Source organism: Triticum aestivum, unplaced genomic scaffold (assembly GCF_018294505.1).
Source record: "Triticum aestivum cultivar Chinese Spring unplaced genomic scaffold, IWGSC CS RefSeq v2.1 scaffold132571, whole genome shotgun sequence".
Classification (NCBI taxonomy): Eukaryota; Viridiplantae; Streptophyta; class Magnoliopsida; order Poales; family Poaceae; genus Triticum; species Triticum aestivum.
In genome coordinates this window covers 1-13,128 of record NW_025230740.1, presented here as the reverse complement: position 1 = coordinate 13,128, position 13,128 = coordinate 1, and the positions used below count along the sequence as shown (strand labels likewise).

Below are 13,128 nucleotides of genomic sequence, written 5' to 3'. Positions count from 1 at the left end.
GGGACGAAGACGGGGAAACATGTCGGATGCGATCATACCAGCACTAAAGCACCGGATCCCATCAGAACTCCGAAGTTAAGCGTGCTTGGGCGAGAGTAGTACTAGGATGGGTGACCTCCTGGGAAGTCCTCGTGTTGCATTCCTTTTATAATTATTTTTTGCGCCTTGTGACAAACATGTCGCACGTGCGCGATATATATTAATCCCGTTATATTATGTTTGACGTTTGCGATATGTTTAAGCTCGATGCTCATTGCTCGCGCGTCTTGGGGCGGCTTTGTGGCGCGAAGAGCGCGTTCTGAAAGGGGTGGAAAAAACTCGTGTTGCTGCGGTATGTAGGGAGGGGTGGAAACCGTGGAAAACTCGTCTCCGTGATTGAGCGGGAGAGTAAGTAGTATATGACATTATCCATTGTTAGGGAACGGTTGTAATGGTAGTGAGAATGTAGAATCGTCTTTCAAGCGGACCTGGGAGTGGCAAGCATAACGGACGAAGACGGGGAAAAATGTCGGATGCGATCATACCAGCACTAAAGCACCGGATCCCATCAGAACTCCGAAGTTAAGCGTGCTTGGGCGAGAGTAGTACTAGGATGGGTGACCTCCTGGGAAGTCCTCGTGTTGCATTCCTTTTATAATTATTTTTTGCGCCTTGTGACAAACATGTCGCACGTGCGCGATATATATTAATCCCGTTATATTATGTTTGACGTTTGCGATATGTTTAAGCTCGATGCTCATTGCTCGCGCGTCTTGGGGCGGCTTTGTGGCGCGAAGAGCGCGTTCTGAAAGGGGTGGAAAAAACTCGTGTTGCTGCGGTATGGAGGGAGGGGTGGAAACCGTGGAAAACTCGTCTCCGTGATTGAGCGGGAGAGTAAGTAGTATAGGACATTATCCATTGTTAGGGAACGGTTGTAATGGTAGTGAGAATGTAGAATCGTCTTTGGAGCGGACCTGGGAGTGGCAAGCATAAGGGACGAAGACGGGGAAACATGTCGGATGCGATCATACCAGCACTAAAGCACCGGATCCCATCAGAACTCCGAAGTTAAGCGTGCTTGGGCGAGAGTAGTACTAGGATGGGTGACCTCCTGGGAAGACCTCGTGTTGCATTCCTTTTATAATTATTTTTTGCGCCTTGTGACAAACATGTCGCACGTGCGCGATATATATTAATCCCGTTATATTATGTTTGACGTTTGCGATATGTTTAAGCTCGATGCTCATTGCTCGCGCGTCTTGGGGCGGCTTTGTGGCGCGAAGAGCGCGTTCTGAAAGGGGTGGAAAAAACTCGTGTTGCTGCGGTATGTAGGGAGGGGTGGAAACCGTGGAAAACTCGTCTCCGTGATTGAGCGGGAGAGTAAGTAGTATAGGACATTATCCATTGTTAGGGAACGGTTGTAATGGTAGTGAGAATGTAGAATCGTCTTTGGAGCGGACCTGGGAGTGGCAAGCATAAGGGACGAAGACGGGGAAACATGTCGGATGCGATCATACCAGCACTAAAGCACCGGATCCCATCAGAACTCCGAAGTTAAGCGTGCTTGGGCGAGAGTAGTACTAGGATGGGTGACCTCCTGGGAAGTCCTCGTGTTGCATTCCTTTTATAATTATTTTTTGCGCCTTGTGACAAACATGTCGCACGTGCGCGATATATATTAATCCCGTTATATTATGTTTGACGTTTGCGATATGTTTAAGCTCGATGCTCATTGCTCGCGCGTCTTGGGGCGGCTTTGTGGCGCGAAGAGCGCGTTCTGAAAGGGGTGGAAAAAACTCGTGTTGCTGCGGTATGGAGGGAGGGGTTGAAACCGTGGAAAACTCGTCTCCGTGATTGAGCGGGAGAGTAAGTAGTATAGGACATTATCCATTGTTAGGGAACGGTTGTAATGGTAGTGAGAATGTAGAATCGTCTTTGGAGCGGACCTGGGAGTGGCAAGCATAAGGGACGAAGACGGGGAAACATGTCGGATGCGATCATACCAGCACTAAAGCACCGGATCCCATCAGAACTCCGAAGTTAAGCGTGCTTGGGCGAGAGTAGTACTAGGATGGGTGACCTCCTGGGAAGTCCTCGTGTTGCATTCCTTTTATAATTATTTTTTGCGCCTTGTGAGAAACATGTCGCACGTGCGCGATATATATTAATCCCGTTATATTATGTTTGACGTTTGCGATATGTTTAAGCTCGATGCTCATTGCTCGCGCGTCTTGGGGTGGCTTTGTGGCGCGAAGAGCGCGTTCTGAAAGGGGTGGAAAAAACTCGTGTTGCTGCGGTATGGAGGGAGGGGTGGAAACCGTGGAAAACTCGTCTCCGTGATTGAGCGGGAGAGTAAGTAGTATAGGACATTATCCATTGTTAGGGAACGGTTGTAATGGTAGTGAGAATGTAGAATCGTCTTTGGAGCGGACCTGGGAGTGGCAAGCATAAGGGACGAAGACGGGGAAACATGTCGGATGCGATCATACCAGCACTAAAGCACCGGATCCCATCAGAACTCCGAAGTTAAGCGTGCTTGGGCGAGAGTAGTACTAGGATGGGTGACCTCCTGGGAAGTCCTCGTGTTGCATTCCTTTTATAATTATTTTTTGCGCCTTGTGACAAACATGTCGCACGTGCGCGATATATATTAATCCCGTTATATTATGTTTGACGTTTGCGATATGTTTAAGTTCGATGCTCATTGCTCGCGCGTCTTGGGGCGGCTTTGTGGCGCGAAGAGCGCGTTCTGAAAGGGGTGGAAAAAACTCGTGTTGCTGCGGTATGGAGGGAGGGGTGAAAACCGTGGAAAACTCGTCTCCGTGATTAAGCGGGAGAGTAAGTAGTATAGGACATTATCCATTGTTAGGGAACGGTTGTAATGGTAGTGAGAGTGTAGAATCGTCTTTGGAGCGGACCTGGAAGTGGCAAGCATAAGGGACGAAGACGGGGAAACATGTCGGATGCGATCATACCAGCACTAAAGCACCGGATCCCATTAGAACTCCGAAGTTAAGCGTGCTTGGGCGAGAGTAGTACTAGGATGGGTGACCTCCTGGGAAGTCCTCGTGTTGCATTCCTTTTATAATTATTTTTTGCGCCTTGTGACAAACATGTCGCACGTGCGCGATATATATTAATCCCGTTATATTATGTTTGACGTTTGCGATATGTTTAAGCTCGATGCTCATTGCTCGCGCGTCTTGGGGCGGCTTTGTGGCGCGAAGAGCGCGTTCTGAAAGGGGTGGAAAAAACTCGTGTTGCTGCGGTATGAAGGGAGGGGTGGAAACCGTGGAAAACTCGTCTCCGTGATTGAGCGGGAGAGTAAGTAGTATAGGACATTATCCATTGTTAGGGAACGGTTGTAATGGTAGTGAGAATGTAGAATCGTCTTTGGAGCGGACCTGGGAGTGGCAAGCATAAGGGACGAAGACGGGGAAACATGTCGGATGCGATCATACCAGCACTAAACCACCGGATCCCATCAGAACTTCGAAGTTAAGCGTGCTTGGGCGAGAGTAGTACTAGGATGGGTGACCTCCTGGGAAGTCCTCGTGTTGCATTCCTTTTATAATTATTTTTCGCGCCTTGTGACAAACATGTCGCACGTGCGCGATATATATTAATCCCGTTATATTATGTTTGACGTTTGCGATATGTTTAAGCTCGATGCTCATTGCTCGCGCGTCTTGGGGAGGCTTTGTGGCGCGAAGAGCGCGTTCTGAAAGGGGTGGAAAAAACTCGTGTTGCTACGGTATGGAGGGAGGGGTGGAAACCGTGGAAAACTCGTCTCCGTGATTGAGCGGGAGAGTAAGTAGTATAGGACATTATCCATTGTTAGGGAACGGTTGTAATGGTAGTGAGAATGTAGAATCGTCTTTGGAGCGGACCTAGGAGTGGCAAGCATAAGGGACGAAGACGGGGAAACACGTCGGATGTGATCATACCAGCACTAAAGCACCGGATCCCATCAAAACTCCGAAGTTAAGCGTGCTTGGGCGAGAGTAGTACTAGGATGGGTGACCTCCTGGGAAGTCCTCGTGTTGCATTCCTTTTATATTTATTTTTTGCGCCTTGTGACAAACATGTCGCACGTGCGCGATATATATTAATCCCGTTATATTATGTTTGACGTTTGCGATATGTTTAAGCTCGATGCTCATTGCTCGCGCGTCTTGGGGCGGCTTTGTGGCGCGAAGAGCGCGTTCTGAAAGGGGTGGAAAAAACTCGTGTTGCTGCGGTATGGAGGGAGGGGTGGAAACCGTGGAAAACTCGTCTCCGTGATTGAGCGGGAGAGTAAGTAGTATAGGACATTATCCATTGTTAGGGAACGGTTGTAATGGTAGTGAGAATGTAGAATCGTCTTTGGAGCGGACCTGGGAGTGGCAAGCATAAGGGACGAAGACGGGGAAACATGTCGGATGCGATCATACCAGCACTAAAGCACCGGATCCCATCAGAACTCCGAAGTTAAGCGTGCTTGGGCGAGAGTAGTACTAGGATGGGTGACCTCTTGGGAAGTCCTCGTGTTGCATTCCTTTTATAATTATTTTTTGCGCCTTGTGACAAACATGTCGCACGTGCGCGATATATATCCCGTTATATTATGTTTGACGTTTGCGATATGTTTAAGCTCGATGCTCATTGCTCGCGCGTCTTGGGGCGGCTTTGTGGCGCGAAGAGCGCGTTCTGAAAGGGGTGGAAAAAACTCGTGTTGCTGCGGTATGGAGGGAGGGGTGGAAACCGTGGAAAACTCGTCTCCGTGATTGAGCGGGAGAGTAAGTAGTATAGGACATTATCCATTGTTAGGGAACGGTTGTAATGGTAGTGAGAATGTAGAATCGTCTTTGGAGCGGACCTGGGAGTGGCAAGCATAAGGGACGAAGACGGGGAAACATGTCGGATGCGATCATACCAGCACTAAAACACCGGATCCCATCAGAACTCCGAAGTTAAGCGTGCTTGGGCGAGAGTAGTACTAGGATGGGTGACCTTCTGGGAAGTCCTCGTGTTGCATTCCTTTTATAATTATTTTTTGCGCCTTGTGACAAACATGTCGCACGTGCGCGATATATATTAATCCCGTTATATTATGTTTGACGTTTGCGATATGTTTAAGCTCGATGCTCATTGCTCGCGCGTCTTGGGGCGGCTTTGTGGCGCGAAGAGCGCGTTCTGAAAGGGGTGGAAAAAACTCGTGTTGCTGCGGTATGGAGGGAGGGGTGGAAACCGTGGAAAATTCGTCTCCGTGATTGAGCGGGAGAGTAAGTAGTATAGGACATTATCCATTGTTAGGGAACGGTTGTAATGGTAGTGAGAATGTAGAGTCATCTTTGGAGCGGACCTGGGAGTGGCAAGCATAAGGGACGAAGACGGGGAAACATGTCGGATGCGATCATACCAGCACTAAAGCACCGGATCCCAACAGAACTCCGAAGTTAAGCGTGCTTGGGCGAGAGTAGTACTAGGATGGGTGACCTCCTGGGAAGTCCTCGTGTTGCATTCCTTTTATAATTATTTTTTGCGCCTTGTGACAAACATGTCGCACGTGCGCGATATATATTAATCCCGTTATATTATGTTTGACGTTTGCGATATGTTTAAGCTCGATGCTCATTGCTCGCGCGTCTTGGGGCGGCTTTGTGGCGCGAAGAGCGCGTTCTGAAAGGGGTGGAAAAAACTCGTGTTGCTGCGGTATGGAGGGAGGGGTGGAAACCGTGGAAAACTCGTCTCCGTGATTGAGCGGGAGAGTAAGTAGTATAGGACATTATCCATTGTTAGGGAACGGTTGTAATGGTAGTGAGAATGTAGAATCGTCTTTGGAGCAGACCTGGGGGTGGCAAGCATAAGGGACGAAGACGGGGAAACATGTCGGATGCGATCATACCAGCACTAAAGCACCGGATCCCATCAGAACTCCGAAGTTAAGCGTGCTTGGACGAGAGTAGTACTAGGATGGGTGACCTCCTGGGAAGTCCTCGTGTTGCATTCCTTTTATAATTATTTTTTGCGCCTTGTGACAAACATGTCGCACGTGCGCGATATATATTAATCCCGTAATATTATGTTTGACGTTTACGATATGTTTAAGCTCGATGCTCATTGCTCACGCGTCTTGGGGCGGCTTTGTGGCGCGAAGAGCGCGTTCTGAAAGGGGTGGAAAAAACTCGTGTTGCTGCGGTATGGAGGGAGGGGTGGAAACCGTGGAAAACTCGTCTCCGTGATTGAGCGGGAGAGTAAGTAGTATAGGACATTATCCATTGTTAGGGAACGGTTGTAATGGTAGTGAGAATGTAGAATCGTCTTTGGAACGGACCTGGGAGTGGCAAGCATAAGGGACGAAGACGGGGAAACATGTCGGATGCGATCATACCAGCACTAAATCACCGGATCCCATCAGAACTCCGAAGTTAAGCGTGCTTGGGCGAGAGTAGTACTAGGATGGGTGACCTCTTGGGAAGTCCTCGTGTTGCATTCCTTTTATAATTATTTTTTGCGCCTTGTGACAAACATGTTGCACGTGCGCGATATATATTAATCCCGTTATATTATGTTTGACGTTTGCGATATGTTTAAGCTCGATGCTCATTGCTCGCGCGTCTTGGGGCGGCTTTGTGGCGCGAAGAGCGCGTTCTGAAAGGGGTGGAAAAAACTCGTGTTGCTGCGGTATGGAGGAAGGGGTGGAAACCGTGGAAAACTCGTCTCCGTGATTGAGCGGGAGAGTAAGTAGTATAGGACATTATCCATTGTTAGGGAACGGTTGTAATGGTAGTGAGAATGTAGAATCGTCTTTGGAGCGGACCTGGGAGTGGCAAGCATAAGGGACGAAGACGGGGAAACATGTCGGATGCGATCATACCAGCACTAAAGCACCGGATCCCATCAGAACTCCGAAGTTAAGCGTGCTTTGGCGAGAGTAGTACTAGGATGGGTGACCTCCTGGGAAGTCCTCGTGTTGCATTCCTTTTATAATTATTTTTTGCGCCTTGTGACAAACATGTCGCACGTGCGCGATATATATTAATCCCGTTATATTATGTTTGACGTTTGCGATATGTTTAAGCTCGATGCTCATTGCTCGCGCGTCTTGGGGCGGCTTTGTGGCGCGAAGAGCGCGTTCTGAAAGGGGTGGAAAAAACTCGTGTTGCTGCGGTATGGAGGGAGGGGTGGAAACCGTGGAAAACTCGTCTCCGTGATTGAGCGGGAGAGTAATTAGTATAGGACATTATCCATTGTTAGGGAACGGTTGTAATGGTAGTGAGACTGTAGAATCGTCTTTGGAGCGGACCTGGGAGTGGCAAGCATAAGGGACGAAGACGGGGAAACATGTCGGATGCGATCATACCAGCACTAAAGCACCGGATCCCATCAGAACTCCGAAGTTAAGCGTGCTTGGGCGAGAGTAGTACTAGGATGGGTGACCTCCTGGGAAGTCCTCGTGTTGCATTCCTTTTATAATTATTTTTTGCGCCTTGTGACAAACATGTCGCACGTGCGCGATATATATTAATCCTGTTATATTATGTTTGACGTTTGCGATATGTTTAAGCTCGATGCTCATTGCTCGCGCGTCTTGGGGCGGCTTTGTGGCGCGAAGAGCGCGTTTTGAAAGGGGTGGGAAAAACTCGTGTTGCTGCGGTATGGAGGGAGGGGTGGAAACCGTGGAAAACTCGTCTCCGTGATTGAGCGGGAGAGTAAGTAGTATAGGACATTATCCATTGTTAGGGAACGGTTGTAATGGTAGTGAGAATGTAGAATCGTCTTTGGAGCGGACCTGGGAGTGGCAAGCATAAGGGACGAAGACGGGGAAACATGTCGGATGCGATCATACCAGCACTAAAGCACCGGATCCCATCAGAACTCCGAAGTTAAGCGTGCTTGGGCGAGAGTAGTACTAGGATGGGTGACCTCCTGGGAAGTCCTCGTGTTGCATTCCTTGTATAATTATTTTTTGCGCCTTGTGACAAACATGTCGCACGTGCGCGATATATATTAATCCCGTTATATTATGTTTGACGTTTGCGATATGTTTAAGCTCGATGCTCATTGCTCGCGCGTCTTGGGGCGGCTTTGTGGCGCGAAGAGCGCGTTCTGAAAGGGGTGGAAAAAACTCGTGTTGCTGCGGTATGGAGGGAGGGGTGGAAACCGTGGAAAACTCGTCTCCGTGATTGAGCGGGAGAGTAAGTAGTATAGGACATTATCCATTGTTAGGGAACGGTTGTAATGGTAGTGAGAATGTAGAATCGTCTTTGGAGCGGACCTGGGAGTGGCAAGCATAAGGGACGAAGACGGGGAAACATGTCGGATGCGATCATACCAGCACTAAAGCACCGGATCCCATTAGAACTCCGAAGTTAAGCGTGCTTGGGCGAGAGTAGTACTAGGATGGGTGACCTCCTGGGAATTCCTCGTGTTGCATTCCTTTTATAATTATTTTTTGCGCCTTGTGACAAACATGTCGCACGTGCGCGATATATATTAATCCCGTTATATTATGTTTGACGTTTGCGATATGTTTAAGCTCGATGCTCATTGCTCGCGCGTCTTGGGGCGGCTTTGTGGCGCGAAGAGCGCGTTCTGAAAGGGGTGGAAAAAACTCGTGTTGCTGCGGTATGGAGGGAGGGGTGGAAACCGTGGAAAACTCGTCTCCGTGATTGAGCGGGAGAGTAAGTAGTATAGGACATTATCCATTGTTAGGGAACAGTTGTAATGGTAGTGAGAATGTAGAATCGTCTTTGGAGCGGACCTGGGAGTGGCATGCATAAGGGACAAAGACGGGGAAACATGTCGGATGCGATCATACCAGCACTAAAGCACCGGATCCCATCAGAACTCCGAAGTTAAGCGTGCTTGGGCGAGAGTAGTACTAGGATGGGTGACCTCCTGGGAAGTCCTCGTGTTGCATTCCTTTTATAATTATTTTTTTGCGCCTTGTGACAAACATGTCGCACGTGCGCGATATATATTAATCCCGTTATATTATGTTTGACGTTTGCGATATGTTTAAGCTCGATGCTCATTGCTCGTGCGTCTTGGGGCGGCTTTGTGGCGCGAAGAGCGCGTTCTGAAAGGGGTGGAAAAAACTCGTGTTGCTGCAGTATGGAGGGAGGGGTGGAAACCGTGGAAAACTCGTCTTCGTGATTGAGCGGGAGAGTAAGTAGTATAGGACATTATCCATTGTTAGGGAACGGTTGTAATGGTAGTGAGAATGTAGAATTGTCTTTGGAGCGGACCTGGGAGTGGCAAGCATAAGGGACGAAGACGGGGAAACATGTCGGATGCGATCATACCAGCACTAAAGCACCGGATCCCATCAGAACTCCGAAGTTAAGCGTGCTTGGGCGAGAGTAGTACTAGGATGGGTGACCTCCTGGGAATTCCTCGTGTTGCATTCCTTTTATAATTATTTTTTGCGCCTTGTGACAAACATGTCGCACGTGCGCGATATATATTAATCCCGTTATATTATGTTTGACGTTTGCGATATGTTTAAGCTCGATGCTCATTGCTCGCGCGTCTTGGGGCGGCTTTGTGGCGCGAAGAGCGCGTTCTGAAAGGGGTGGAAAAAACTCGTGTTGCTGCGGTATGGAGGGAGGGGTGGAAACCGTGGAAAACTCGTCTCCGTGATTGAGCGGGAGAGTAAATAGTATAGGACATTATCCATTGTTAGGGAACGGTTGTAATGGTAGTGAGAATGTAGAATCGTCTTTGGAGCGGACCTGGGAGTGGCAAGCATAAGGGACGAAGACGGGGAAACATGTTGGATGCGATCATACCAGCACTAAAGCACCGGATCCCATCAGAACTCCGAAGTTAAGCGTGCTTGGGCGAGAGTAGTACTAGGATGGGTGACCTCCTGGGAAGTCCTCGTGTTGCATTCCTTTTATAATTATTTTTTGCGCCTTGTGACAAACATGTCGCACGTGCGTGATATATATTAATCCCGTTATATTATGTTTGACGTTTGCGATATGTTTAAGCTCGATGCTCATTGGGGCGGCTTTGTGGCGCGAAGAGCGCGTTCTGAAAGGGGTGGAAAAAACTCGTGTTGCTGCGGTATGGAGGGAGGGGTGGAAACCGTGGAAAACTCGTCTCCGTGATTGAGCGGGAGAGTAAGTAGTATAGGACATTATCCATTGTTAGGGAACGGTTGTAATGGTAGTGAGAATGTAGAATCGTCTTTGGAGCGGACCTGGGAGTGGCAAGCATAAGGGACGAAGACGGGGAAACATGTCGGATGCGATCATACCAGCACTAAAGCACCGGATCCCATCAGAACTCCGAAGTTAAGCGTGCTTGGGCGAGAGTAGTACTAGGATGGGTGACCTCCTGGGAAGTCCTCGTGTTGCATTCCTTTTATAATTATTTTTTGCGCCTTGTGACAAACATGTCGCACGTGCGCGATATATATTAATCCCGTTATATTATGTTTGACGTTTGCGATATGTTTAAGCTCGATGCTCATTGCTCCCGCGTCTTGGGGCGGCTTTGTGGCGCGAAGAGCGCGTTCTGAAAAGGGTGGAAAAAACTCGTGTTGCTGCGGTATGGAGGGAGGGGTGGAAACCGTGGAAAACTCGTCTCCGTGATTGAGCGGGAGAGTAAGTAGTATAGGACATTATCCATTGTTAGGGAACAGTTGTAATGGTAGTGAGAATGTAGAATCGTCTTTGGAGCGGACCTGGGAGTGGCAAGCATAAGGGACGAAGACGGGGAAACATGTCGGATGCGATCATACCAGCACTAAAGCATCGGATCCCATCAGAACTCCGAAGTTAAGCGTGCTTGGGCGAGAGTAGTACTAGGATGGGTGACCTCCTGGGAAGTCCTCGTGTTGCATTCCTTTTATAATTATTTTTTGCGCCTTGTGACAAACATGTCGCACGTGCGCGATATATATTAATCCCGTTATATTATGTTTGACGTTTGCGATATGTTTAAGCTCGATGCTCATTGCTCGCGCGTCTTGGGGCGGCTTTGTGGCGCGAAGAGCGCGTTCTGAAAGGGGTGGAAAAAACTCGTGTTGCTGCGGTATGGAGGGAGGGGTGGAAACCGTGGAAAACTCGTCTCCGTGATTGAGCAGGAGAGTAAGTAGTATAGGACATTATCCATTGTTAGGGAACGGTTGTAATGGTAGTGAGAATGTAGAATCGTCTTTGGAGCGGACCTGGGAGTGGCAAGCATAAGGGACGAAGACGGGGAAACATGTCGGATGCGATCATACCAGCACTAAAGCACCGGATCCCATCAGAACTCCGAAGTTAAGCGTGCTTGGGCGAGAGTAGTACTAGGATGGGTGACCTCCTGGGAAGTCCTCGTGTTGCATTCCTTTTATAATTATTTTTTGCGCCTTGTGACAAACATGTCGCACGTGCGCGATATATATTAATCCCGTTATATTATGTTTGACGTTTGCGATATGTTTAAGCTCGATGCTCATTGCTCGCGCGTCTTGGGGCGGCTCTGTGGCGCGAAGAGCGCGTTCTGAAAGGGGTGGAAAAAACTCGTGTTGCTGCGGTATGGAGGGAGGGGTGGAAACCGTGAAAAACTCGTCTCCGTGATTGAGCGGGAGAGTAAGTAGTATAGGACATTATCCATTGTTAGGGAACGGTTGTAATGGTAGTGAGAATGTAGAATCGTCTTTGGAGCGGACCTGGGAGTGGCAAGCATAAGGGACGAAGACGGGGAAACATGTCAGATGCGATCATACCAGCACTAAAGCACCAGATCCCATCAGAACTTCGAAGTTAAGCGTGCTTGGGCGAGAGTAGTACTAGGATGGGTGACCTCCTGGGAAGTCCTCGTGTTGCATTCCTTTTATAATTATTTTTTGCGCCTTGTGACAAACATGTCGCACGTGCGCGATATATATTAATCCCGTTATATTATGTTTGACGTTTGCGATATGTTTAAGCTCGATGCTCATTGCTCGCGCGTCTTGGGGCGGCTTTGTGGCGCGAAGAGCGCGTTCTGAAAGGGGTGGAAAAAACTCGTGTTGCTGCGGTATGGAGGGAGGGGTGGAAACCGTGAAAAACTCGTCTCCGTGATTGAGCGGGAGAGTAAGTAGTATAGGACATTATCCATTGTTAGGGAGCGGTTGTAATGGTAGTGAGAATGTAGAATCGTCTTTGGAGCGGACCTGGGAGTGGCAAGCATAAGGGACGAAGACGGGGAAACATGTCGGATGCGATCATACCAGCACTAAAGCACCGGATCCCATCAGAACTCCGATGTTAAGCGTGCTTGGGCGAGAGTAGTACTAGGATGGATGACCTCCTGGGAAGTCCTCGTGTTGCATTCCTTTTATAATTATTTTTTGCGCCTTGTGACAAACATGTCGCACGTGCGCGATATATATTAATCCCGTTATATTATGTTTGACGTTTGCGATATGTTTAAGCTCGATGCTCATTGCTCGCGCGTCTTGGGGTGGCTTTGTGGCGCGAAGAGCGCGTTCTGAAAGGGGTGGAAAAAACTCGTGTTGCTGCGGTGTCAGGACCCCGACTCGATGTCACATCGATCTAGCCGGTAACACTTCATATCACTTTGCGGCCTCACGCACGGTATTCCCACGGGTGTCGCCTTACCTTTGCCCGGGACCGTTTGCGCCTTTTGGCTCACGTATATGATAGTGTCGCTAGCATCCATATGATAAAGAGCCCGGGCTGACATGACTAGTCGAAAACCCAAAGTGGCACAGACTTACAGGGACAGGCATCCATGACCCAGCTTCGATCGTGTCGGTCATCAGCAAGTGGGTCCGGGCTGTAGCACTGGGCTAGCAGGACTCCGGTACTCAAAGCGTGACATTTCCCCGAAGGGACAGACACAGGAACGAAGAAGGACACATGCCGGCCAGCCTAAGTGTTCCAGAGCAGTAGCAAGCTACCATGGCTCAGCGGTAACACTAGGAGACATTTCCCGGTAAGAGAGGCTACTAAAGATAAACAACTAGATAGTCAGATCCCACACATACCAAGCATTTCAATCATACACACAATATGCTCGATATGTGCAAATACAACGAAGCATCACAACATGACTCTATGACACAAGTACTTTATTTAAGGCTCAGGGAGCCATACATATCATACACAAAGGTACGGATCTCACGACCCAACATACAAGTCATACAGTCATACAAGCCAACAG

General features: G+C 48.8%; 26 non-coding genes across 26 annotated transcripts; all 26 read left to right on the top strand.

Annotated features, from left to right (window-relative positions):
- The first annotated feature begins 24 nt into the window (after nucleotides 1-24).
- LOC123175641 (5S ribosomal RNA) lies at nucleotides 25-143 on the top strand. The gene has a single exon (XR_006488050.1). It is a non-coding gene; the product is annotated as a 5S ribosomal RNA (ribosomal RNA).
- Nucleotides 144-510: 367 nt separating this feature from the next.
- Nucleotides 511-629, top strand: LOC123175640 (5S ribosomal RNA). Its single transcript, XR_006488049.1, has one exon. It is a non-coding gene; the product is annotated as a 5S ribosomal RNA (ribosomal RNA).
- Nucleotides 630-996: 367 nt separating this feature from the next.
- LOC123175632 (5S ribosomal RNA) lies at nucleotides 997-1,115 on the top strand. Its single transcript, XR_006488043.1, has one exon. It is a non-coding gene; the product is annotated as a 5S ribosomal RNA (ribosomal RNA).
- Nucleotides 1,116-1,482: 367 nt separating this feature from the next.
- LOC123175637 (5S ribosomal RNA) lies at nucleotides 1,483-1,601 on the top strand. Its single transcript, XR_006488048.1, has one exon. It is a non-coding gene; the product is annotated as a 5S ribosomal RNA (ribosomal RNA).
- A 367-nt stretch (nucleotides 1,602-1,968) lies between these two features.
- Nucleotides 1,969-2,087, top strand: LOC123175636 (5S ribosomal RNA). The gene has a single exon (XR_006488047.1). It is a non-coding gene; the product is annotated as a 5S ribosomal RNA (ribosomal RNA).
- A 367-nt stretch (nucleotides 2,088-2,454) lies between these two features.
- LOC123175635 (5S ribosomal RNA) lies at nucleotides 2,455-2,573 on the top strand. Its single transcript, XR_006488046.1, has one exon. It is a non-coding gene; the product is annotated as a 5S ribosomal RNA (ribosomal RNA).
- Nucleotides 2,574-2,940: 367 nt separating this feature from the next.
- Nucleotides 2,941-3,059, top strand: LOC123175644 (5S ribosomal RNA). The gene has a single exon (XR_006488053.1). It is a non-coding gene; the product is annotated as a 5S ribosomal RNA (ribosomal RNA).
- A 367-nt stretch (nucleotides 3,060-3,426) lies between these two features.
- LOC123175653 (5S ribosomal RNA) lies at nucleotides 3,427-3,545 on the top strand. Its single transcript, XR_006488062.1, has one exon. It is a non-coding gene; the product is annotated as a 5S ribosomal RNA (ribosomal RNA).
- A 367-nt stretch (nucleotides 3,546-3,912) lies between these two features.
- Nucleotides 3,913-4,031, top strand: LOC123175656 (5S ribosomal RNA). The gene has a single exon (XR_006488064.1). It is a non-coding gene; the product is annotated as a 5S ribosomal RNA (ribosomal RNA).
- Nucleotides 4,032-4,398: 367 nt separating this feature from the next.
- LOC123175643 (5S ribosomal RNA) lies at nucleotides 4,399-4,517 on the top strand. The gene has a single exon (XR_006488052.1). It is a non-coding gene; the product is annotated as a 5S ribosomal RNA (ribosomal RNA).
- A 363-nt stretch (nucleotides 4,518-4,880) lies between these two features.
- LOC123175647 (5S ribosomal RNA) lies at nucleotides 4,881-4,999 on the top strand. Its single transcript, XR_006488056.1, has one exon. It is a non-coding gene; the product is annotated as a 5S ribosomal RNA (ribosomal RNA).
- A 367-nt stretch (nucleotides 5,000-5,366) lies between these two features.
- LOC123175651 (5S ribosomal RNA) lies at nucleotides 5,367-5,485 on the top strand. The gene has a single exon (XR_006488060.1). It is a non-coding gene; the product is annotated as a 5S ribosomal RNA (ribosomal RNA).
- A 367-nt stretch (nucleotides 5,486-5,852) lies between these two features.
- Nucleotides 5,853-5,971, top strand: LOC123175648 (5S ribosomal RNA). Its single transcript, XR_006488057.1, has one exon. It is a non-coding gene; the product is annotated as a 5S ribosomal RNA (ribosomal RNA).
- A 367-nt stretch (nucleotides 5,972-6,338) lies between these two features.
- Nucleotides 6,339-6,457, top strand: LOC123175649 (5S ribosomal RNA). Its single transcript, XR_006488058.1, has one exon. It is a non-coding gene; the product is annotated as a 5S ribosomal RNA (ribosomal RNA).
- Nucleotides 6,458-6,824: 367 nt separating this feature from the next.
- On the top strand, nucleotides 6,825-6,943 carry LOC123175652 (5S ribosomal RNA). The gene has a single exon (XR_006488061.1). It is a non-coding gene; the product is annotated as a 5S ribosomal RNA (ribosomal RNA).
- Nucleotides 6,944-7,310: 367 nt separating this feature from the next.
- On the top strand, nucleotides 7,311-7,429 carry LOC123175634 (5S ribosomal RNA). Its single transcript, XR_006488045.1, has one exon. It is a non-coding gene; the product is annotated as a 5S ribosomal RNA (ribosomal RNA).
- Nucleotides 7,430-7,796: 367 nt separating this feature from the next.
- Nucleotides 7,797-7,915, top strand: LOC123175633 (5S ribosomal RNA). The gene has a single exon (XR_006488044.1). It is a non-coding gene; the product is annotated as a 5S ribosomal RNA (ribosomal RNA).
- A 367-nt stretch (nucleotides 7,916-8,282) lies between these two features.
- LOC123175646 (5S ribosomal RNA) lies at nucleotides 8,283-8,401 on the top strand. Its single transcript, XR_006488055.1, has one exon. It is a non-coding gene; the product is annotated as a 5S ribosomal RNA (ribosomal RNA).
- A 367-nt stretch (nucleotides 8,402-8,768) lies between these two features.
- Nucleotides 8,769-8,887, top strand: LOC123175660 (5S ribosomal RNA). Its single transcript, XR_006488068.1, has one exon. It is a non-coding gene; the product is annotated as a 5S ribosomal RNA (ribosomal RNA).
- A 368-nt stretch (nucleotides 8,888-9,255) lies between these two features.
- On the top strand, nucleotides 9,256-9,374 carry LOC123175642 (5S ribosomal RNA). The gene has a single exon (XR_006488051.1). It is a non-coding gene; the product is annotated as a 5S ribosomal RNA (ribosomal RNA).
- Nucleotides 9,375-9,741: 367 nt separating this feature from the next.
- Nucleotides 9,742-9,860, top strand: LOC123175659 (5S ribosomal RNA). The gene has a single exon (XR_006488067.1). It is a non-coding gene; the product is annotated as a 5S ribosomal RNA (ribosomal RNA).
- Nucleotides 9,861-10,214: 354 nt separating this feature from the next.
- Nucleotides 10,215-10,333, top strand: LOC123175657 (5S ribosomal RNA). The gene has a single exon (XR_006488065.1). It is a non-coding gene; the product is annotated as a 5S ribosomal RNA (ribosomal RNA).
- Nucleotides 10,334-10,700: 367 nt separating this feature from the next.
- LOC123175650 (5S ribosomal RNA) lies at nucleotides 10,701-10,819 on the top strand. The gene has a single exon (XR_006488059.1). It is a non-coding gene; the product is annotated as a 5S ribosomal RNA (ribosomal RNA).
- Nucleotides 10,820-11,186: 367 nt separating this feature from the next.
- LOC123175645 (5S ribosomal RNA) lies at nucleotides 11,187-11,305 on the top strand. The gene has a single exon (XR_006488054.1). It is a non-coding gene; the product is annotated as a 5S ribosomal RNA (ribosomal RNA).
- Nucleotides 11,306-11,672: 367 nt separating this feature from the next.
- Nucleotides 11,673-11,791, top strand: LOC123175658 (5S ribosomal RNA). The gene has a single exon (XR_006488066.1). It is a non-coding gene; the product is annotated as a 5S ribosomal RNA (ribosomal RNA).
- Nucleotides 11,792-12,158: 367 nt separating this feature from the next.
- LOC123175654 (5S ribosomal RNA) lies at nucleotides 12,159-12,277 on the top strand. The gene has a single exon (XR_006488063.1). It is a non-coding gene; the product is annotated as a 5S ribosomal RNA (ribosomal RNA).
- Nucleotides 12,278-13,128: the final 851 nt, after the last annotated feature.